This window comes from Glossina fuscipes, unplaced genomic scaffold, assembly GCF_014805625.2.
Source record: "Glossina fuscipes isolate IAEA_lab_2018 unplaced genomic scaffold, Yale_Gfus_2 124421, whole genome shotgun sequence".
Lineage (NCBI taxonomy): Eukaryota > Metazoa > Arthropoda > Insecta > Diptera > Glossinidae > Glossina > Glossina fuscipes.
In genome coordinates, this window is record NW_024006383.1 from 16,338 (window position 1) to 42,142 (window position 25,805).

Below are 25,805 nucleotides of genomic sequence, written 5' to 3' on the forward strand. Positions count from 1 at the left end.
CCCCAACATTATCCGTCGTTGTGCATTTTTGGTTTAGGTATAAAGGTAAGAAGTGCTTTGGTGTGGTGTAAAAAATAAACTTAAGTGCTCCAACTCACTTAAATTGTTGGCTATGGCTTTTGGCAAGAGTACTTTGAGCAAAAAAAAAAAACTTTTTATAAGTTGTACAAATTCTTCACAGAAGGCCGAGAAAAAGTTATTGACGACGACCTCCCTGGGCGCCACTACACGCCAACAACCGATGAACCGAACGTTGAAGCGGTGCGGAAAATTCTTATGGAGAATAATCGAATCACTACCAGAGAAGTTGCTGAGGGTGTCGGCATATCGGTTGTTTCCTTGGCAGTGAACTTTGCCCCGAAATCCTTAAATCTGGACCAAAAGAATCGTCCCATGAGCATCGCTCATGCGCTATTGAATGACATCGAAGGCGACCCAGACTTGCTCCAAAGGGTCATAACTGGTAACGAAACATTGGTATATGGTTGTGATGGTGAGGCCAAAGTCTAATCATCCCAATGGGAGCGGCTAGAACAGCCAAGACCATCGAATTTGAACAAATGCGAAAGTTTTGCTCGTTGTTTTCTTCGACTATAACGACGCGGGGCATCGCATGTTCTCACCAAAGTCTCATATGATCGATAAGAAATCTTACTTGGAATTTACGCACTTTGTAAATATGTTTTGAGGAAAATAAGAGGTCAGCTTTTTTTGAATACGCATCGTATATATAGGTAAATATATATATCGTTTACATTATATTGCTTTATAATGCAGACGAACACATAAATAAGACATTGATCAAAGATTCAAGTCAAAAAGTAAAAAAAAGCTTTTTGTTTTTGTTTGCAAAATGCGACTTTTATTATCAGCATAGCCTGCTTTCATATAGATGCGCTCAGTCCTACGCTTCTCTATCTATTCTATGCCCATTTTATAGAACAATTTCTCATGATCTAGTGATGACTACGGAGAAGAGCAACTCAAACTTCAATTCAAGCAATTTTGTCCGCACTACGAATTAGTGAAGAGTTTTTCTTTTCACGTTCAGGAAGGATGGTATACATGGAGCATTTTGCCAATGAAATTAATTTTTCTTCTCTTTCTCTAAAGGTTTATATAATTAACTTACTGTTCTACGTATATGACGAATAGCGCATGGGTGAGCTTTTGGTGATGATGGGCACAACACTGTTTATATATTTTAAACCGTGTCAACAATCTGACATAGCTATGTCTCTGAAAGTTTTGATAATTCGATTATTACGCTGCAATCTTTGAGAAACTGCACAGTAGTTGTAGTTGACCCTGATTATTGTTACCAACAACTAAGTTTGTGGTTTTGTGGCGGTAAACGAAGCTTTAGTTTTTCGTATAAGCCTTATAACCACTTGTAGCAAAGGCACAAACTGTGGATTGTCTTCAAGTGCGTGAACTCTTAACTAATTACCTCGGCTGGGCAAGCACGCAAAGGCGTCAATTATAACACATCACTCAATAAGTCTCCGGTTTTGATACATAATAAATAGCAACACCGTTGAGAGGCCCCCTTCTTCTGAATAACGTCAACCTTCAAGCTACACGTATTAAAATTTATTATCATTCCGACCATGAGCCTACAGATTACAACCGTTCAAGTGACGTCACTTTTGTAATTTCTGCCTACTGGCTTACTTAAGTAAGAAATTGAGTTCATTTTACATATAACACAATGTATATTAAATGGTGGATGTTCAAGATTCGCCTTCAAGGGTACGCGTATTTTTCTTCTTTTTTTTTCCTTTCGTTTTTAGTGACGTACAGAGAAGTTCGAGAAACGATTGGTGAGCCACATTGTGGCCGCGGTTGTTGCAAATAAAAGTCTATTACTGCTTTACATTTATCTTCTTGTTTGATTAGTAAACTACGTGTGCAGACAAATGCGTGAATGTCTGATAATTTCTACAAATATCAGCAATGGTTTTCATAACAAGTACGTATCCGCAGAACACATAGCAGTGATAAACGTTATGGAAAGATTCCTTCAACTTTGCATTTGTAATGAGATTAAGAATGAAAGCTACTCTCACTACCGTGTTTACGCATATGCGACATATTCTATACTCCCTTGATAATGTATCTGCGAGTGTCACAATGCACAGAAGCAAACAAACGAGAAAGACTATCAATCCTATTACACATTATTTCGATTATAATCTCTTTGATAAAATCTTAAAATAAATATTTAAAGAAAATTTCATTTGATATATTAGCATAAAAAGAAAAAGCGTAAAATGCTCACTCAATACTTAATTGCGAATTAATGCCTTAGGGAATCATGTGCTTAATGAGTGTTTGCGTTTCATTGAATAAAATTCTTATGAATTTTCAATTTATTTTTGATTTAAAATTTTCCCAACTTGCCCTAGAGATACCTTCTGAGCCATTATCTCCGAGTGCTTGGTGCGAAACAAGCTGCTCACTACTAAATCAGACAAACATTAACGAATTAATTCGTTATTGCTCTTGTGTTTATAATTTTCACACTTTCATTAAATGACAATAAAAATAGATAGAGACGGAGTTAAGCATACGGGTCGTGTTGATTCGTCCACAGGCCTATAGGAGTCTTAGATTCATTTGTTTTGAAAGTCGCTGAAATTCAATTTCCAAGAAATCATTAAAGGATTATGATAGCCCTTGTTATCATGTTATAAAGGTACGCATTGTAGGAAGTCAAAAAAATTTCCTTTCCTTTACTTTTTTCCTATTTCCTCGGGTAAGCTGATAGCTGAATCAATCATTATAGTAGAACGTGGACATACTTCAAGACCGTTTGAGAAAATTCAGAGTGACTTTCTGTATCGATCGGTATTATAGAACTGGGATCTATCTCGGGTCCTTCTGTATATTGCCTACATTGGGACGAACTTAATATGTCCATGCATCACAGCTGTAGTGTGGATGCGTTCATGTCGCGATGAAGTATAACACGTACATATATTTTCTCTCTTGAAATATTTTTCAACAAATTAATCTACGGAGGAGTGTGATTGATTTTTTTGGAGAAGTTCCGGAATTGATGTTGAACCGTTTAGTTCGCGACAAGCGTTGCATCGCGGTTAGATTCCACATTACGTATGAAGCTTTTCGCAACTGGACGGCGAAATTAATTGTTTTACATATATTAAATCTCAAGCAAGTTAAATGCTGAATTTTCAAGAATTCTCTAGATTCTTCAATGGCAAAATATAATTTATTTTATAATCAAATATTTGTATAAAAAGTGAGTTGCGTTAAAAAGCCTTCTATTAAAACGTGTTCTGAGAAATACTTGCAAAAATGAGGGGGGAAAAAAGTCAAACATAAGCAAAAACCATTTATACTTCAATTACTGAGTTTTTATTTAAATTGCAGAGGACACATGCTGCGTTGAATAATTTTTGTATTCTGGCAAAGAAAATATTTTCATTTTTTCTTCTACTTACAATAAACAAAACCCAAATTCATAAACCAAACAAAAAGCTTTAGTTGTTCTAAATGTTTTCTTATACCTTACACCACTTGTGATGTGTGTGAGCATATATTAAGTTTATCTAATCGTCTGTCTGTCCGTTTTGTTGGACTTAAAGGTTGCGGTTGATCAAATTTGATATACCGACGAGTTTACGCTATTGAAAACAGTCCAGACCGGACCACATTTTCGTCGACTCCGCATATGAAAGCTTATTTTGCCGGTGTAGGGTATTTAATTGTGGGCTGCTTCGCGCCATCGTGCTTTGGCTTGTCTTTAATTTAACACAAGAAAAGAAGCGATTTTATGTTGTAACATTTATGTCGTCTACCTTAAACTGACATTAGAAATAAGTATAATGTTAGGGGGAGAGAGTCTTGTAATCAAATATGAAAATGGGTTGATAATAATCTTAGAAGAGAAAAAAGAAAAAATGAAATTACATGCCGCTGTTATTTTCTTTAAAAACTGCACCAAGCTTCCTTCAGCTTTTTGCATTCATTCAAGATGTTTAATTGTAAAAAATATAAAGTACCTTGATTTTAATATTTTCCAAGGTCCAGTTTATGTAATTTATTCATTCATTCACTCATTCATTCATTCATTCATTCATTCGTTTTTTCACAAAAGTATTAAAATGCTTCTTTGCTTTCTTTTTTTTTGTTTTTTTTCTTGTATTGCTGCTCTGCAATAAAGTGCTATAAAGTGCTATAAAACATTCATGAAACTACCTGAAGAACTATCATAAAGAACATTTCTCTAATGTTAAGTACTTAGTTGGGATTCGTAGTGAATTTTATTATGTTTGTTTTTATATCCAAATTAGGGATGAAAACATACATATTAAGTTCTTCGTTCTGTTCGCGATAGCTTGGCATACACGCGGAATAGTTTATACCAGCTACGCTACGACTTCATAGATATTTATAGTGAAAACTCTGCCTAATGGGTGGGGGCCCCTTACTTAACTTTTGATACATGTTTGTTTCCCTTTTGCTAGAACGAGACGAGGAAATGAAGCTTAACATAAGATCTAAAGTTTCGCCCAAATAATTTCTTCTATAGTTTAAACAAGTAAAATATCTGTGGACGCGCAAGCATGAACTTTAAAGAGTTTACACTACTTCGCCTAAAGCAATTCTTGGTTGATTTTTATAATATTATTACTAAAAATGCATCTTGTTTGCATGTAAAGGCATACTCTTCATGGCAATCTTTATATAAGAGATAGTCGACACGCATGAGCTGAAGTGGTCCAAGTTTAACAAAATTGGTTTTCCTCGTCTAAGATCCTATTCTTCAACTATTTTACAAAATTTAAGTTAATAAAGACTTACTTTTTATGAGAAACTTAGGCGGGGTGAGGTATGGGAAATAGGCCTAAGTGGCCCAAAATTTGCTGCCCTTAATTTCTACGTCTATACAGAGAAATTTTCATCATCAAGCCTTACAAATGAGATCTCCTTGCCACATTAAGGCCCACGTTTAATGAGATGATTGATTTCAAAATTGGGCCTAATTGGGCCGAAATATTTGATATTCAGTGATTTATGTTCAGAGGTTTGATTTTGTTAAGGGTGAGCCATTATACGAAAATCGGTTGATCTGGTCGGATTTATCTTCGACAGCTTTCGTTCTTGAGGCAAATATGCCAAAAATTGTGAGGTGTATGTTGAACACAAAAATTTATGGACAATCGAAAGTACAGACAAGGTTAACTCTGCACGCGTAGCCAGATATGAAGACCATCAAGTCAGTGTTCGTTGGCTCAAATCTCAATCGCAACAGACTTTATTTTGGTCGAAGCTTTAGTTGAGCGCATAGTCGGCAAAGGCACAAGGCTAACCGATTGGGCAACACCCACTAGGCTATGCCCGCAACCTCGCTTTCTCTTTCTCTTTCCTTATTTCTTTCTGACCGTGAGCATGTTGCAGTAAGAGGGAAAATTGGTCATTCGGTCGTCGACCGGTATAACAAGAGCTGCGTCTATTTCAAGTCCTCCTACGTACTACGTACATCCACACAAATTTAATATACCCTGTGACCATAAGTGGCGTAAGGTGCAAACAAGTTTTTTCTTTATTTCTCTATTTCTATACAATAACACACTTTGCTTACGTAAGTAGCTTATGCATACAGATTTCCCTGTTTATGAAAAAATAAAATAAATTTCGTTTGTTTAACAAACATTTCATATTGAGGTGGCTGAAATTGTAAATTTTCCCTGAGGCGAATATAATTTTTATAGAAGCATGTCCGCTTTGTCATTCCGACTGTCACGTCTACAGAGTACGTAAAAAATCTAAATTCGTTTCCTCCTTCTTATGCATATGCTACCAGCAATCCTATGTTCCTCCAGTAAAATTTTCGAATTAAGCTCAAAAACCATCGGGAAAGTGTTTATGATATTTTGATCAGTAACCGATAAACCGATATTAATGTATATACATATTGAACTAAAATGTAGTGAAAACGTTAAGCACATTTATCTGAATCTGTATTTTCGAAAATCGAATAACTTAGAATCCGAAATTTGCAGATGGCGTTTAATAGGGATTTTGGAAATCGCGTCTCCCTTGAGCTTTGTTTTTTAAATATTGACTTAGCTTTTAAATGCTGTCCTAGAAAAAGAAAGGTATAATCGCAGATTTAGGTTCGCTTTGGTTCGCTGTGCGTTTTCATTTTGCTTACTTCCCATTGCAGAACTCACGCCTAGTAACAAAAACTCCTACTACTGCATGGGATCGCTTCTCTGCTTACAACACACTCTAGATATGATGCTTTCATGTTTTATATGCTTATTCCTCTTTTTTTTTTTTTTTTTTAAGAAATATGTTTGTTTGTGTGCTACTTACTACTTTACCTTAACAAGGGAATTAGTTTTTGTGGTTTGGATTCTTTTTCGAAATTCGCATGAACCAATTGTTGCTGTAAATTTTAATTTTTTTTTTTTTTTTTCTGGGTCAGGCCCAACATGTCAAACGTTTTTAAAGACGAGGAATATGCATAAAATACTTCATTGGATGTGCACGAATGTGGAAAATAAATTAAATCGAGAGCTCAGTGTTAATTATTTGTGCCTAAACAATACGTCTTTAAAAGCGTTACTTCGGTTTTAGTTCTTCTTATAGTCACAGTCACAGGCATTGTCAATTGAGTTGGAGTTTCCAAGAGGATGCTCTAGAGAATTTATGACGTGTATATAACCTATATCAGTATCAAATTGTTGGAAATGTCCATCTGCCTTTCTCTACCTGTTATATATATGCTATTAATTGCGAAGATCATGGATCAAAATGGTGCAAATTTGGCAAAAGCAGTCGACTAGGGGGCACCATAAGCACAGAACACTTCCGTTTTCTAGATTTATTCTTCACTACTCAAAAAAATTGAAATATTCGGTCACGCCCACCAAATATAATAGATTCACTTTTTTTAGCCTCCTTTAATATAAAGGCGGTGAGTGTAAAAGAATTGGCCGAATTTTGGACATAGAATGAAAATGAGTCACATGAGTCAAAGGTTACGCCTACAATATAAGTAAAACTGCGGATAGCTTTACTTTCAAAAACGAAAATAATTTGGTCTTTGGCTCATTACTTGTAAACTGCAACAAGGCAGAAGGAGGAAAGTTTGCAGGGATGTTTCATAAATGACGCTTGAGTATACAATGACCACGCCCGTTTGGTACTGGTATTTGCTGACAGGTATAAAAGTTTCTGTTAGAAGTGAGCATAATTTATTTTGTTTGCTTTGTCGGCCAAAGGCTTGAAAACATTCGCCATATGGTTCTACAGCTATTTTTGTTGGGAAAATCGGGACCGACCATGCTCTTGTATAATGTTTTTATATTACTAGTGGGTAGTTTATTGCATAAAACATGAAACAGAATCAATTTGGTATTGTGCCTTATGTAGCGGAATAGATTGACACACACTCCTAAATAGTGCCACAATTTTTTTACTGATTAAGAATATAGCCATGTAATGCATAGAAACATTTTACAGAGTTACAGATGATATGATGAAGTTAATATACCTTGACCTTCGTCGATTGGAATATAAAATTTACATAAAATAATAATAAAGAAAATTTTCATAAGCTCAGTATAAACACATACAAAAGTAAATTAAATTTACATATATACGCATTTTACGGAACTTATTCACTTATCCTCATTCTCATCTAACACATTACTCATATGCTTGATTTTGTGCCTGTCACCGGAGTGTATTGCAAATAAGTGAAAAATTATTTCTGTGGTCTTACGAAATGATTTGCAAAAATTTCATTTTGTGCTAACAATCAGTTATTCTTTCGAAACATAAAGGTACCTGTCAACTGTCTTTTAAACATTGCATGCACATGATCTGAATTATGTGTCCATGTACGTGTAGTAGACTAAGGAACTTTAATTTAAACCACCATAATTGAATATGAAAATGACAAGGACTACTATGCCTTTTGATAGTTAATAACTTGAAAATGTAATAATAAAGCAGCGAATTTTTTAAAAAATTTTCGAAAAATTTGCATTTAAAGCACAGTAGAAATGATTCTCAATTTTTCTTGAATTATTTATTTAATTCATCTTTTCCTCTGCCACACATGAAAAGTGAAATTCATAACAGACGCCTTTCCTTAGCATTGTCATAATAGCGGAGTGACAAGGTGTGCATAACGATCATATCATTTAAGAAATTGCCTAAGGAATTTTACACTTTTGCTCATCGCCAAAGAATGAAGATACATTTAGCTTGTCAAAACATTTGCAACACCCAACCAGAAGGAAACTTCAGAAACACCCCAAAAAGTATACAAATTGTTGCTAAGCATAAGATTCTATATCGATTTACGTATGTTCGTCTGGTTGCTTGTCTGTCTGTCCGTCCATGTTATCTTTGTTGTAAACATTCGAAGTTCTTGCACGCAGATTGCTTTTGAAAATGTGTCGAATCGGTCGTGCATGAACATGCGTACAATACCATGTAAACTCAGTGCACTTCTGTTTTCTAAAGGGGGAAAAAACTGTTTGCTTGAAAAAATCGGTTCACAAACAAGCTTCAAAAGCTCCGTAAAGTATATACATTCTTAACTGGCATTATGCTCGTCTATCCATCTACCCATCGACCCAACTGTGTACTGCCTACAGCAAGCATGCTCTCTGGTTCGCAAAATTAACCTCTATATAAGTTGTAACTGTCTACAAATTTGCAAAAGAATTTGAAGGTGGTTCAAATCGGGCACGCCTACAATACAACGAAAACTGAGAAGATTTTGATTTCCTTGTTTAATCCTCATTACTCGTACACTGCACTAGACATACGACAAAAATTCCAACTTTTATTCAAAAATGGGAAAAATCGGTTTCGCCCACCTACTGGTACAGAGTATGAAATTTGGGTTTTTTTTATTTTTTTTAAAGCGTCTTTTAGAATAACGGTGACAGGTGTAACAGAATCGGTCACAGTCGAATGTAATATTCTTACTTGTTTAATTTGTTTAAGCTATGGTAACTGCCTGACGTTGCATTTTACTGTGGGCAAGCTGAACAACAGACAAAAAGAATGTTTTTATTGTCTCAAAAAGGTGTTCTGCGTTTAATTGCAAAAAGTTTTCCTGCATTTAAATTCATCACATACAATGTGGCAAGGAAACCATAGTTTAACAAGAGTTTGATATTTGAGGCAAATGGCCTTTCTCTCTATGCAGACATTGGAGAAAGTTTGTGTAAACGCATTAAAGAAACGAGAAGAAGGAAGGAGAAGAAAAAAATTACATTTTCGTATGAAAGCTTTTAACGAATACAAGCACATTGTGTTCCTCTTTCTTCGATGCTAAGTCATGAACAGGGTTGTAATCGATTTGACCAACTATTATCGTTTGATACTCGATGCTGGCCGCACTAAGCAACGAATTATAATATTTTGTTATAGATATTATTTGAGACTCATTATAATCGATGCTGCAATATGTATTTACGATGTAGGGTTCATTAAATTCGTTCGGATGTATGGGCAGTTTTTTAAAGCGATGCAAAAAAATACTTCACTGCAAGCCAAATTTGCTTGCAGTCTCGGCGCTTTATAGGCTGAAGTGCGCTTCCTTACAGGTACGTTCAGCGCTAGGTTTCGACAGATACAAAACGATTTGTCCGCAATTTAGCTTTTTTAATAGGACTCTTCAGGTTGTTCGCAGCATTCTTACCCGCTCATCCACCAGTTACATGTACAACGCGCAATACACTATCCCGATTCGCCGTTTTTAACCTCACTACTCGCCTTTAGAACAACGTACCAATAGTGGTTTGATGCCTCCATTTTCAAGTCAATCGTTCACAAACACTGCTACCTTTCTCCATCTCTCTTCTCCTATAATCCTTGCCCATCACCACCGTGCTGGTCAAAGAGAAAAACACTATGTAACACCCAGAAAGATTTAGCAGAGACCCACTATTGTTCAGAATCATTTTGTGAGTCGATATATGATCCTGATCCATCTGTCTGCCTGATGTCTTTCCTTATATTTTTCTTTTTAATATGTAGGTAGTCTGGCACTAACGTATTTTTGGTCAGGTGCGAACGCTATTGAAAGCGGATTAGATCGAACTATTTTTATGAAAATTCCCCATATAAGAGCTTTTTTAAAGCAATTGTGATTAGTAAAAAGTTTGAGATTTTCAAAGATGATTCAATTTTTTTTAGACCCCTTCCATAAAAAATTAGGTTGTATATGTCAAACATATGATCTTTTTATACTTTTTAATGAGCGTTGTTTTGAAAACAGCAATCTGATATATAAATTTAGTGCACTCCTTTTGGACCACGTAGGTTTATTTTTTGTATATCACCCTCGCGAAAATTAAGTTTTTGTAAAGCAATAGAGTGCCGTTGCTGCAAAGTTTTCGTTCCTTGGTAAGTAAAAGGTGTGAGGAATAATTTGTATTCATAGTATCACATAGAATCTGGACAACGTCAGTTCTTGTTTTGAACCTCACCGCACTTAAAGGTTTCCAAGAAAGTATGCCTACATACATACATAATTTTTGAAGTTTTACCGGGAAAAAAAGAGAGGCAAGTTGGTGTAAGAGTTCCATTCTCTCTGACTAAGACGTTTTCATTGGTTTTAAGTCCAGAACGACGAGAATTGTTGGTAGATTTTTTTAAAATTTTAATTTAACAGCTTTCTAGCTAACTACCAAGTTTTTAATTCGGATTTGATCTGGAAAAAAGCTGCATGAAACAATTACATATCTTTCTACGCAAGGTATGCCTTTATTCAACTTTGTCAGCTTACAAAAAATGACTGATGTTCATCTTTTGCAATGATATGTAATAAATTTGACACCTGTATGTCTCCCTTGTGAAAATAGACTGGCATCATGGGAGTGTGTGCACATATTGTCAAGATAAAGCCCTGAATATGACAACACCTTTTTCCGCATGGTCACTATGATGCAAAGACATAATAAGAAATTTTATATTAAGTTCGGTAAACATTTTACAGACATATTTAAATTAAGGAGGCAAACTTATAATGATAATGACGCCTTCTCTCGTGCGAGTGCATTCGAATGTTGTAAAAGATTTGAGTACATATCTGTGCATCGTCTATGATAAGAGCTTGACAGTGAGATGGATAGCGAAGCCGTTATGTACGATGATTGAAATACTTCACGAGATTTTGAAACAGTCGAACAAACAGTGAAACAAAGAACTTGTCCGCATTCGTACATTGTACATGCTTTAAATGCATCACCTGACGACAGAGTCTGCTTTAGTGACTCAAGTTTGCTCCAGCATTGTCTGGCCTATATATCTACATGCCTATTTACTTATCTCTAAATTCAATTTGCGCACGAAAGTTACGTTTTATAACAATGTTGCAACGACCGCAAATTACAGCGATGATGAAAAAAAATTCCAGAATAGCGTGGCTATATAGCATTGTACAAGGCTATATATTGTATTGATCCTGAAAACATGTACATGTTTTTCCCATATTGCGCACTGAGAGTGAGATCGTTGTGAAAAGGATAATTAATTTTTTGCGACTGTTTACATAAGCGAGCAATTTTTTGCATGCTGCCGTAGAAATGTTGCTCAGGTAGACTACATATATTATGAGCTCGACCGTTGTCAGGTTGACAAATTAAAAATGCTAAAGTTAATCATATAACGACTTATCAGAATAAGGCATTATGCGGGAAACGGGAAAGGAGACAGTGTTCTGATACGAACAGGTCGGTGTACCAAAGTTCATCAAAATGCATCAATAGTATGGCCAACGATACAAGGACAGTCGGACGGGTAAACTAAGATCGTTTTAGAAAATGATATTAGAAAGCGATTCTAAATCGATGGGTGTAATAAAAAAAAAGAGATCTATCTCAAGTCCTTCTGGCTGTTACATACACGCTCACAAACCGCATATAACTTTGTACCGGCACTGCTGTTGAGTATAAAAATAACTTTATAACGACTATCCAGGATTTCTCGTTACTCAATTCGTTGTGTTTCTTTAACGATAAGCACAAGTGTATAAGTCGATAGTTGATAGATTTCCTCACTCATGGCTTCGTTGTATTAATGCAGCTGATAACGACCTAGTAGGTATTTGCTCCAATTAGAGATGTTAAACATGTTCCCCTGTACCGTTAGTATTAATAATAATTGGCGAGACCTGCACCATGGCTTTCTAAGTTAAGAGCAAAAAAGTACCGCTTACTGGGTTGGGCATCCGTTTTGCCGTCGAATTTTATTTATTTAAGGATTTTCGTGCAAAACTTAGGGATGGTAATTGACGAAGTCACAGCCAAGTAACTTTGCGCATAGGCATAGTAAGGCAATCTATTAAGAAACTAATATTGATCTGTTCACTTATCTGACGTTTTTCCATCGCGATTTTCGTGCAGAAGGAAAACTTGTCCTTGGGGAAGAGATGATCTTACTTGATGCAATTGTTTTACGAATAGTAGGATATTTTAAAATGGAATCTTCTTCGTATCACGATGACAGTTTAACATCTTAAATCTCCAATTTATGACGAAATGAAGAAAAGAAAATGTACCGGATGGGAACATATGGTTCATACGATGATTCTTCCGTTCGTCGTACAGGATGATTTGCAAAAAAATCAATTAATTCTACTTGTTCCAGTTTCTCTTGATATTTCCCTAATAAATACTGCCGCTGACTGTTGTTCGTTGTCTGCGAACATAATTCTAGTTTTTCCTCAATAATATCTTCACTTATGAAAGTTAATTATAATTTCAAAATGTGTTTAATAAGTTAACGCACATTGGATTACACTACTCACAAGGAAAGTACATGTGATTGCGAAACTTGGCTGACAAATAAGAACACAGTGAGATGAAATGTAATTAGTGCAGTAATGCTGGCGAGTGTTAGTTACGATGGGTTGACTCAAAGAAACAGAGAGAGTGAACGTAAATTGAAAGTAAAATGAAATCAATGTAATCCAATGCCGCAAATACATAACTACTATGAAGACATTTATGTAAATTTGCGTAATCTAACCGCAAGGATATCGTAAATGCCATGTAAACAAGATGTACAGAATTTGTAGGGTTACGGTGTGGTTTTGTTAAATAAAGGTAACTTATATTGTAATACATGCACACACAAAACATCGCGTTAAGGTTCTTAAATGTGGTTAAATGATTTATTCTTTGAAAATGTTCTTGACTTGTAATCATTTCCTTTTCAATAAGTCGGAGTTGATATATGGAATCATTTATATAAAATTATTGTGAAATAAAATGAAATTTTATGCTATTTGCGTAAATGTCACATAAATGTTATTAACTTGAGTTAAATGCAGCTAAATGCAAGGCCAAGTTCCACAGGTTTTGTTACTCTTCAGATAACAGGATACTTGAGTTTCTTAGAGCGAAATTACTTTTCATTTTCAACTTTTTTCTCTTTACACTTTAACTCGGTACTCGTTGCAATGGCAAAGAATAACACAATCATACAATCATCGTTACTAAGCGTTTAGTGGAGAACAAAAGTTAAATGTCTCTGCATTGAATAACAATGTAATTCTCAAGAGTGCCACTGCACGCACCAACAATTACAGATACAAAGAGAGAAAGAGAGAAGGAGAAGAATGATGAAAGTAATTTCAGTGTATGATGCGTTATAGTTAAATCGCAATTAAAACAACACAAACATAAGAGCGAAGTTGAGAGTCGATCTTTTTGCCACAGGATATACTGCGTAACTGAAATTGATTTTTAATGAAACTTTCATAAACTATCTTAAAAGTTCAACGCTAAGTTGAGCCGGGCTCAAAAGACTTGACGTGGAAAATATTTTATATGAAAGTTGGAAAAACATGATTCATTGCATTTTTAAGTTGTCTTATTGTTTCATTGGCACTTATTCCCGCGCACTTAACGACTATAGTGATGCTGCATCCACATGGCTAATCAAAAGTATTGCTTGTAAGTAACTTAATACTAATGAAAATACCGGGAAATACGCAACTACACAAGTCAGTTTTCGCGGGTTTAAATCTCAGTGCCATAGAGTTCACTTCTTAGTCGCAGCTATATTGAGTGCTGTATGAGTAAAGGCATAACACTTACCTATCAAGCATACATTCACTAGCGTGGGATTCACTCTCCATTTCTTTATCTTTCTTTACTTCTTCCAGACCGTACAGATATAGGAGATGGTATCAATGGCTAAAATTGCTTATATATACATCTATATATTTAATTGCGCTTTCGAGCAGGTATTTGAACGATAATTTTTCCAAAATAAAGTAAAATACATGGACTTCATTTTCTCCCTTAATCTGTCTTGACTGTCCTAGTATGCACCAAATTTCATCAAAATATCAAAAACCACGATCTACGTATTGGCGAGACGGACAGATATGCTGAATCGATTAATATAACGGAAGGTGGATCTATCTCCAGTCCTTCTGAGCTTTACATATGAGCTTTACACATAAAAGCAAGAAGCTTAATTCATCCTCTATCGCGGGAGTACGAACGTGTAGTAATTTCAAGTCTCCTGACAACATTTTCTTAGGCACTTTGCTTCCAACCTTCACAGAGTGAATGTAGTCTACAGCCAAATCATTCAGTTGGAAGAAGGAGCCCCCATTGAATGAATTTCTACACATATCACTTTACATTTAAAATTATTGAACATGATTCTCTTTAGCTTTGAAGCTATGAATAGCAAATAAGTCTCAATGAATCTCAATAGCAAGTGCCTTTAAGATACATCGCTTATTTGGGAAAATTTTCGTGCAACAATTTTATGCGAATTTCAATTTGAAAAAAAAAAAAAAAAGTATATCGATTGACGTATACTATAAATCTTGATTGCGTTTAGAAAAGCTAGGTTGTTGCCTTAAAATGACTTATACGAATTGACGGAATGACACTGTTAAATGATTTATCGAAGATTTCCAATATTCACACGAATTAATGTAATAAGTACAGAATTTGTGGCAAGGGTTTAACGTGGGTTCCTGCCTGTAAGGCTTAACCCCACGGTGGCCCAAACCACTTTTTAAGCGTACTACGCCCCCTGGCGAGTTAGACAATCCCCACAGAGTAGGGGCCTAAACAGCACCAGAGTCCAGATCAGTTTATTGTGTATGGAACAATAAACCCCACTCTGGTGAGTGGCGAGGGCCTAGCTGCACTCGATTGTTCCACTTTGGCTTGGAACTGCCAACCACAACCACCACGAGTACTCCCCGAAGGGCCGCACCCAGTAGTCAGGACTCACCAATTGATCAACTGACTGCTTCCGCCATAAGGCTTCCACTGTGCTTGTTGATCAATTACCACCTTTACCCGCAGGCATTCATGACATGTGTTCAAAAGTAAAAATAGGTAAAAGGGGAGAACTTATTCGTCATACCCCTTTTCCATTCTTGCATGTATTAATTAATTTACCAGACATTTTCTTTCATTCGGCCAAAGGGAAAGCCGTCCATCAATTCCTTTTTGCATGTATTAATTCACACGAATTCATGTAATAAGTACAATATTTGTTCATGAAAAAATGTTTTCAATTTCTAGATAATTTAACTTATGGGCATGTAGGAGAGCTTGACTTGCTCAAATTCGAAAGCAATGCATCAGAATTTTTATAGCTATGCTGCATAAAAATCGTTGCAGATGAGAAATTTTCGATTAACGTCTACGGACCCGAAAATAATGTGTTTAACTGCATATATATGATTGACTTCCTTTTAATCTCATAGGTAAAGAGTCCATAACGATTTCGCAGAATAAGTAGCTCTGGCTCGAAATTCTAAACCTGTAAATGCAAAGCAGCCGAGTGTATATATTTGTTTAATTCCCATTTATATCCACATAGGAAGAACAAACTGTGCCGCTGATAAACTATGCTTTTGAAGGGAGCATAGATGTGTCGAAGCTCTCACATCCTCGTGGTGATCCCCAAAAGCGAATAATTAGAGTTATTGAGAGGCCGCAACATTTACCAGAGTGAGTTTATTGAGCCATACACAGTAAACATATCTGGATTCTCCAGTAGAGTTTAGCTTAAAGGGATCGTCTAACTCCCTGGAGGGCGCAGTTTACGCTAAATTAAATACATCCGCCTTATTTCGTTTTGTTGCTGTTTGTTTGATGAACAGTGGGTGCTGCTATCAATTACGGAAGGTATACAACTTTGGCTTGACCTTTTACACCCATGACAATTTCCGCTTATTTCCACACGCGGAGAACAACCTGCGTTATTACTGATTTCGGAAAATGAAGAATGCTACAATGGATTGTCCAAGTGTAGTGCGACGAATCACCGGTATCGATATCAAGTTCCGAAGATAAAGAAATCTGGCTTGCTTTTCTAACACTGGTAGTAAAAAGGCATCCGTTTATCCACACACACATACAGCACAATCATGTTGATTGTTATCGATTTCGGAAAATGCAGAACTTTAGATCTTTTTATATCATTGCGTGCAATTGACTTCCTTTTATTACCCCAATGTGAAGAGTAAGCTATGTCGTGAGACATGTTGCCTTCATGTCTACAGAAGCAAAAATAATAAGCGTCGAATTACTCGTGAATCACCTGAATCGGTATCCACCTCGAACGAAGAAACAGACTTATCTTATTTTTTGATTCGAAATACAACAAATCCAACGTAACACACAAACTGCACACAAATGTGCTAATTGCACTGATTCTTTATGGAACGTAGAAGCAATAAAACAACCTGTTCCGATCATATGATAGGAGAAAAATGTATTTGGCTGCGATGCGTATTCTAGTAGATTTTTAACTTGTAGTCTATCCAAGATCAGAAATCCACAGCTAAACAAAAAAGAAGAGTGTCTTTTATTGAAAAATCCATTAACCAGTCAACTGTGTCGACCTCTTTAGAGTCAAACATTGAGTACGAATAACGAAACGATTTGACAAAATGACAGAAACATATTCTAAAACGAAATTCGAGGAAGAATGAATAGATCATGACGTATGTACTCACAATTATCTGGTTAAACAATAAAATGCCTATTAATAATAAAGTTAATCTTTACCTAACATTCTCACTTTTATCGGAGATTTGGGATAAAAACTGTCATTCAAAAAAAAAAAAAAAAGACAGAAACTCTAGGAGAAATGATTCTCATTTAAGCACTAACTATCTATTTATCTTCTTCTTTTTCCTTTTCTAAATTTCGGCAGATCAACAACCGACGAGAAGGTTCATTGATCACATGAAATTTTTTCTCAGAACCTAAAGAATTTTGTTAAGTATATGTTAAAGGCAAATCCGGTTCATTGAAACTGATCCTCCACTAAACGTTAAGCAAGTTAAGGCTCTAGGGACTTTAATGCAAAATCACTTTTCAACTTTGCAAGCTTAACAGAAGCATGAAAAAAGAAACTGTCTGTGTTCTACTACAATTTCGATTAGAAGACAGCTTCCCTAGCGTTCCCTAGAAATCTTATTTCATTCTTTGAAGAAAACTATGCACGCATGTCTAAAGATGTAAATATCGCAATATTCTCATGCTCGGGCTTCACAATCAGCATTCCTGCCTTCGGGCTTTAAAAGTATTCTTAACTATTGCAATAAATTTTATGTACATTTTACAACTTTAAAATTTTTATATAGGAAAAAGTTTCCGTTTTGTTTGTTTCGAATATTGTTTGTAACTTTCATACTCGCTTCGCTTCATTGATTTTAAAGAAAAGCATTGTTTTTTTCTTATACTTTTTAGTTTCACTGTTTTATTAAATGGAAACATGTTCGTTCATGCATTGCACTGCCACGGCCTACTTTTACAATCAATGATTCAGTGTTTGTACATTTATATGATTTGTTGCCAGACAGTTTGTTTACTCTTCAATTTTTTTTGTGCACTATTTTTCTTCTTCTTCTTTTTTTTTTCTCGCAATGAACGCCTAAACAAAAAAGATAGGCGGAAAGAGCGGTCTTCGCACAGGCGGGGTCGAACTCATCACATTCATTAAGCAAACGAGATGCACATGCGATTGTAAACAATTGAGTTTTATTCAGTGTAATAGTAAGCAAGCAAATATTTTATCAGAATTACTTAAGAGAAAATAAAATAAATCCCTAGAATTCGAGCGAATTTTCAGGAACACCACATCGAATGATTGATGTAGAAATTTCTGGGAATATCTGCGTAATTGTTTGTTGAAGCACTTGTGGTACAAAGAAGCACTTGAGATAGATCCCGTTTCTTTTCTTTTCTAAAGCTTGTTTGCCCTTTGCCCTTTGTCTGGTCGTACAGGTCAAAATTTTCGAGACATTTTGATGAAATGTGATACATTGATGTGCTTTGGCCCAAACGACGAAAGCGTCGACCTTTCAGATCGGACCACTTTTTCTCCAGCACCGCTTATAACGTCTTATTTTGATAAGTGATTAGGAGAAAAAATATTGTAACTCTTAGGATTCCGGGACATAAATCGCTTAGTAACAGCCATCCGGCATTCCAAATTAGTGTGAAAACATTGGGATGGGTTCATTTTTTGACCCCATTACCATATAATGGTACCTATGGAAGTTGAATCTTGACGAGCTCCAACCACGTAGGTCTACTTTTTGTATCTCTAATCATATAAGGGTTCTGAAGAAGAATAAGACTTCGTATGCTAAAAACGACAAATTTTTAATTTTTTATTATGGAAATTTGTCCTTGGTGAATTAACGACAGGGAATTCGGATCACATAGATCTATTTTCTAGACCGCATCATAGTCTCTCACGGAAGTAAACTCTTCTATGGAGACAAAGTCTAACTTGTGGTATGCTATGGCAGAAGCTTGACTGGAAAATAATAACAGACTTTGACAAGCGAAAGTGTATAAAATTTAGGCCACATTGACCTTTGAGTATTCGCCGACATGAGGGCTTTCACAAAAATCATGAATTTTCATGTAATTTTTATGTTCATGTTATGTACCTGCGGCCGATTTACATTTCTTGATATCGACTAAGCTCGATTAAATAAACGCGATCAACTCTATGGTTTATGGTCGTGGTGTAACAAGTAGTAGAGACTTGACAGCTGTTGATCGTATATTCGATCATAAAATTGCTATCGAATTATGTTTACACGATATCGAGGACCGTGAACCGGCTCCGGAATTTCTTTTTCTTTATTCACTTCATTCACTTTTTTTTGGTACTTTCTCTTTAATCTTATTCTTTGGTCATTAGTCTCTATAGACTCTTATAAACAACCGGCATTTTTTTTTACGAGAACTTTCACACACACACACACACACACATTACACATTTCATCCGAACGCCGTGATGTTGCTCATAATATCCCTGCTACTTTGAGAACATTTCTGATGATAGCTTAAGAGAGGTCAAGGTGTAGAACGCATTGTTTTGGGATGGCTGTTGATGATACCGCCATTTTAGTTTTAAAAAATATGAACAAATTTTTTTGTACAAATTTCGAGACTTGCACTGTAAAAACCACAATATTAATAAATCCTTTTATTTTATTTTATACAAACATGAAATTTTATATAAACATTCATTTATATAAACATTCATGTTAAGTGAATGTTCATATAAAATATTGAATATTTTTAGTGCACATGAGCTTGTTTTAGAAAACATTTTTCTATTATGTTTTCATATCTGCATCAACTTATTGCGGGATGTTGTATGAATAAACATATTAGGCTTTCAATTGATTCGATGACACGATGGTAAGAGTGAGTTCATGAAACACTCTCCTGGGATATGTTATTATATATCCAACGGAGATTGCATATTATATTTGCGAATATATTTCTAATGCATCTAAAAACATATCAAATTTGGTAATGGGTTTGCTCTGACGATAGCAAAAATTTGTTTAAAGTCTCAAATGTGACCTGCAAGTGGTACTTTCAACGCTCCTCATGTAGCTCTAGTAATGATAAGCAACTTGAGTTGAATAGCACTCACACTCACTCATTTTAGTAAATCAGATTTTCGAGTTTGTTGCTTTCCGTATCTGTTTTGTTATGTAGCTGTAAATTGGACATTTCGGATAAGTGTTCTTCAGCAAATCAAATTTTAGCATTAGTTTTCATTTTATCACACATTTGGTTTCGAGTGTTGCTATGAGATATTTGCTCTTGAGTCACGGATTAATTTCATCATTCAGAAATACATTTTTAAAACAAAGCACAAATATTTCTTCTTCAGAAAAAAAAAAAAAAAAAAAAACAAGTAAAAAGACTGCAATGGGCCCCGCCTCATGTGTCCTAAAGCATCGTCGTCATCATTCGCCGATAAGGGTTCGTCGGTTACATGATTTCCTAACGTTTCCGAACTAGTCTCCATATGTCCAAGTATTGGTGTGTGTAAATGTATATTAATTTCGCTTAAATCTCCAGAACCTTCAACAGCATCCGACATTTTCAATTGATCAAATTTTTTACCATTCCCCGATTCCGCACCTATCGGCAAATAGTCTTTACCTAGTTTCTCGTTGCCTTCTTCATTTCCTGGATCCTCGATTGGCTGGTCGCCAATCATCAATTCATTTTCTTCATCATCAGCATGCCAGCCATGCGTCTCTTTCTCACTACAGTTATTCGTTTAAAGACTTTTCAAAAGAAAGCGTCGTAAGGGAAGCGGTCGAAAAAGTGATCCGGTCCGAATTATTTCCTCTTCTTTTCCTCAAAATATTTTAAAGATTGGGACTTGTTGGTTGAACACAAAAAAACAAGACGCACACACGGATAGAAAAGCGTAAATCGATTCAGTGAGTGATTCTGAACTGATCGATATAATGAAAGGGGAGTTTATCCCAAGTCCTTCTGAGTATTATGTATATTCGCGCATGCTTTATATTCCCCTGTAATGTAAGATTTAAAAAGAAAAACGATTAATCGACAATAATGTTTTTCTTGTTAATAAACCAATCAAACCACTAGCACAAGAAGAGTTACATGTGAGTATTTCCGAGCGTAAATAGTAATTTCACCTTACCACTATTCTTCTAACTGCAATGAGATATCGTACTCGTATATGCGCAAAATTAATATATATCCGTAATTTGCCATTGCGATCGGCCGCTAGTCATAACGGGAAAAAAAAGATTTCCTTTTCATAACATTTGTGCTTTTGTATCAAATTTTGGTATACCGAACCAATAGTCAAAGTAAAAATCCTTGCTATTAGTTTTTTTTATGAGACAGAGTCACAAACAAGAGACATGCCTTGTGACGCTTGGTGACTGAAAGTTCAAAAATCGCTAAAAATGATCTATCCGATAAGTATCCGACAAAGTCACGTGACGGTGTAATAATATTTGCTACACTTTCTTAATAGGCAAGCACGTTTGGACAATATAGGTTAGTTATGTTTGTGTGTTTGTTAAGTCTTTGATAGTATGTACCTTTAATTTGTGCACACTTTGAAAAGGAATAATTGCTAGTACTATGTAATTTGTGCAGAGTTATATTACAGAGCACTTAGGTTTACATAGAATGTTAAGCAGTACTGTGTGCTATGTATGCGAAAGCAAGCTTGGGAAATAAACGAAAAAAAAGAAGGAGAAGAAAAAAATCAATGATTTCGAGAGCAATAACAAAAGACGTTGTCGTGTTTAACGGGTGTCATTATAAACTGAATGAATTTCATTATAACTGAATTTGTTGTTTAAACAAAAGCTTAATGGCGGCGTAAAAAGCAAGCGTAGGAAAAGCTTTGTTTTATTCAAAAAAGGTAAAGCGTGGAAAGCGGTCCCTTCTGTTTTTAATACAAAGTCACTCTGATTGACTCGAAATCTTTACCCTCGCACAATGGGTGCCGCCTATGTACGCCGGTTATTTGACGCATCATAGCGATTGATGGCATCTACATACGGCAGTCATTGCCGTCAAGAAAGGGTTAATATGAAAGTGGGCAAAGCTTCTGGAATGTTTTCTTTACCAAGCACACACACACATATATTTTTTAGGCAGTTTGCAATTCTCTTTTATTTGGGTGTTGCAAACGAAGTGACGGCATTAATATACTTTCGGATAGAAGAAGACGACGAGCTAAGGAAATAAAATTTTTAATGTAAACATTTCAATTTGTATAAACTTAAGTCATAGAATGAATTGTAAGTACTTTAGATATTCAGAATGCGCATAGAACATAGTAAGAAGTAAGAAGGAAGAAGAAAGTAACGGAAGAGGAAGTGTTGCACACGAAAATGTGCACCAATACAATTATCGCCAACACCGCTTGGCATGAATGCAAAACTAAATTGCATAGGATAGATATACACATACACACACACACATACACAAACGCACACACACACAAATGTATACAGATGCAAGAAAGATGTAAGTGTCTAGAATGGGGACAAAAACCTTGATGACGCCATCAAACATGCTTTGTTCTTCTTCTTCTTCTTCTTCTTCTTATTGCTCTCGGGTTACAGCAAGTCAAAACAAAAATAAAAAAACATCATCAACAGCATCGCCATCATTATGGTGATCATCATTATCATCATCACAATGGTTATTACAGCGCATTTATGAGCGTAGGAGCGTGCATGGGTGTGTATATGTGCGTAAGGATAGCATAGCTTGCATATAAAAATTAAATGAAAATAATGTTTAAGATATTGAAAATGTGAACAATAAGGTCGTTTTGATGTCAACACGCTGTTGCGGCAGATTCTTTGTAAGTGCACAACACGAATTGTAACCAGCGACCAAGCAAACAACCATAATACGCAACACATAATACATACATGAATGCAAGTAAGTGTAAATGTGTGTTTGCTTACATACTTGCATTTAAGTGTTTTATACACACATCTATATATATATATATATATATATATATATATTTATAAGAGGAAATCTGCTTTACATCGGGGAATCATTGCTTTTGTAAAGAAAAAAAGACAAAGAGAAAAAAACAAAAAAAATAAGCCAAAGTTGACTAGTTATACGGTCAGGAAGACACGCTCTACTTATGCTCGGATATTAAACGTTGGCGATGGGGGATGATGGCATTATTGTCCCTGAGTGTGTGTTAACGCGCGCGTATATTATTAAAACCCAAAGAAACTTTTATGTAAAATTAAATGCAAAAATTGTTTGACTTTTTTGCTTTTGCTGACGTTTCAAAAATATCATAAAATAAAAATTACTGTACATATAGAAGCACAGATCTGCACAAACATATAAGGATGTTGACATTTAATACAGGATATCGTTCAACTACTAAGCATACGTACGGCATGTATGTGATTGTTTAAAAAGGTCTTTAAATTTGAATAATAAAATTAACTTTAATTTTGCATGTGCGCACACATATCTGGGGCAACGATACGTTCGCTTAATTTGTCTTTTGTCCCTTTGCTAGTCAAATGATTGCTAGCTTTAATGTGTGCATATTAAGTATTACTACGGAGTCGTGGCGGTATGAAAAACTAATCATCTCTCTTTGCAACACGACGAAGTAATAGATTAGTTAACATATTCCCAAACATTCTCCAGTGGCTTAAAGTTTTCTAACGGATTTAGTTACATTTATACCCATTACCATGAGGGTGGGTGAGGGGTGTATTCATTTTTGTGTTCAAAAAAGTCCTCAGATATCCCACAAAATATATTTATTCTTCTTGATCAGCATCAGATTAAAGCATGTCCGTCTGTCCGTCTGTTGTACAAACTCTCCTGGCCGGAAAAATGACGCCATCGACTTTAAATTTTGCAGACTCATTGGAAGTTCTTGCACGCAAGTTAATATTGAAATGAGGCCAAATCGGTCGAAGGACACTCGTACAGTACAGTACCACGTAAAGTAAGATCACCTTTGCTTTTCAAAAGGGATAAAAAATTGTTTTTTTGTCTCACTACTCATAAACTACTGCAGATAAATCTGCAACAATTTTGAGGTATATTCTATGGGCAATGGTGTAGCACCCGTTGGAAAATTGGAATAATTGACCGCGCCCACTCAATGCTGTTTAACACGCAGCAGCAAGCTTCGAAATCTGTATAAAGTAGATAAACTCTTGACCAGTTTCAAATTCGGAATGCATCTAAGCATATCTGTCCGTCAGTTTGTTCATATGTCCGTGCGCCCAATTGTGTAGTATTTGTGGTAAGCATTCCTCTCTTCGTGAAAACGACGGTATCGCCTATAAACTTCTAAAACAGGTCAGGGAACATGCCTACGGCGGGTACACGTCTATACAATCAGCGCTAAGAACATCTTCGCTGTCCGAATACGTATAAATTTATATTCGTCCTTTTTTTATTCGTTTATAGGTTAAGGATGATAAGTATAAAAGATTTAGTGGCACTTTTAATTTAATTTAATTTTCTTACTTGCCTTGTTTACAATTTGTTGTCGGAGTGCTTGGTCAGTAGCGATTGGACTTGAAAAGAGTACAGATCCATTCATAAGCATATCTAGTATTAGTAGAAAAATGGAAGAATATGGAAGCCCGAGTTCCCTAGAAGAAACCTTAGGAGTTCCTCAACGAAGAACAGTGCACCCTAGCTCTCTATATAAATTATATCACATACACACACCTTTTGCATGCACACATATCGCATTATTAACTTACTTATATATTTCGGTATAGGAGCCGTCTATTCTGCTTAAGGAATTTTATGTAAAGTGCCATGTGGCTAAAATTTCCATTATTTGTTACAATTTCTTTTATATACATTGAAGGTTTTCAATCAATTTACCACTACAACACTAATTCTATCACACTCACATATTCATATTATATATGAACCTATATGGCATACATGCTCATCGACAATTCAAGTTCTTTTGAGCGAGGGGCGATTTTGTCCTTCCCAGCAACTATGACTTCAAACTTTTCGTAAAAATATCAATCAAATCTGTTTAAAGGCTTCATGCAAACATGATCGCGCCCACTCCCGTCTAATAAGCCGTACTTTAGCAAGCAATTCGCAATATTCTTATGCTGAGTTGAAATGTCTCATTCAATGCAAGATAATTGTAAACTTCGTACATTATTTAAATATTTCTTTCCTGGTACATGTTACGTGTCACGTGCACGTGCCTTTCAGTTTTTAATGCGTATTTTGTAAAGTGAAAAATAGCAGCTTTTAACCAATTATTACCATTCTCTTTTGTTGCTGGCCAGTAAATACATACATACATGCGTATTTAAGCCTTTTATTTAAAATCATAAAAAAATCCAGGATATTGGAATAAAAAGCCTCACGTTTGAGAAAAAAGAAAAATGATTAATAAAAACCGGCTTGACCAACAACTTATTCTGCGAAAAGGACGCCTTTTTTTCGAATTAATTTTTTCACCTTTTTTCCACAAACTACTGAATTATTCTTATTTGTTTAAAATCTTTTTTAATTTACACTAAGGGAGTAATTAATTTAAATTAATTCTAATCTGGCCGTAATGTTTAAAAAACAATGATAACAAGTAAAGAAATTATATTCAGTTCGGACTGAATCCTTTGTACCTTTGTCATCTTTGTGCTGCTAGACTAGGAAAAGAGACTGAAAAAAGAAAACTACATTTTTATGCTCTATAACATTGAGTAGGCATAGCTGATTTTTTTTTTTTTTTTAGAATAAAAGTGAAAATCTGTACCGTTTGTCTGTTGCAGTTTATGTGTAGCGAGAAAAAAACACGGCAAAGGTATTTTTAGCTTTCACCGGTCAGCTTGTTTACTACAGGTGCTACACAAGCGAGCAGATAGTCAGATGAACAGACGAACGAACGGACATGTTTATGTGCTCTACGAATTGGACATTGGCCAAGAATGTGTATATATTTGACCTCTT

The 25,805-nt window shown here is 35.4% G+C and overlaps 2 long non-coding RNA genes across 2 annotated transcripts in view; one reads left to right on the top strand and one right to left on the bottom strand.

Annotated features, from left to right (window-relative positions):
* The window catches only part of LOC119644523, a 66,825-nt gene that overhangs the window by 9,244 nt on the left and 31,776 nt on the right, over positions 1–25,805 (top strand). The gene's annotated exons all lie outside the window — the stretch shown is intronic.
* LOC119644525 overlaps positions 1–25,805 on the bottom strand; it is a 35,915-nt gene that overhangs the window by 9,209 nt on the left and 901 nt on the right. The gene's annotated exons all lie outside the window — the stretch shown is intronic.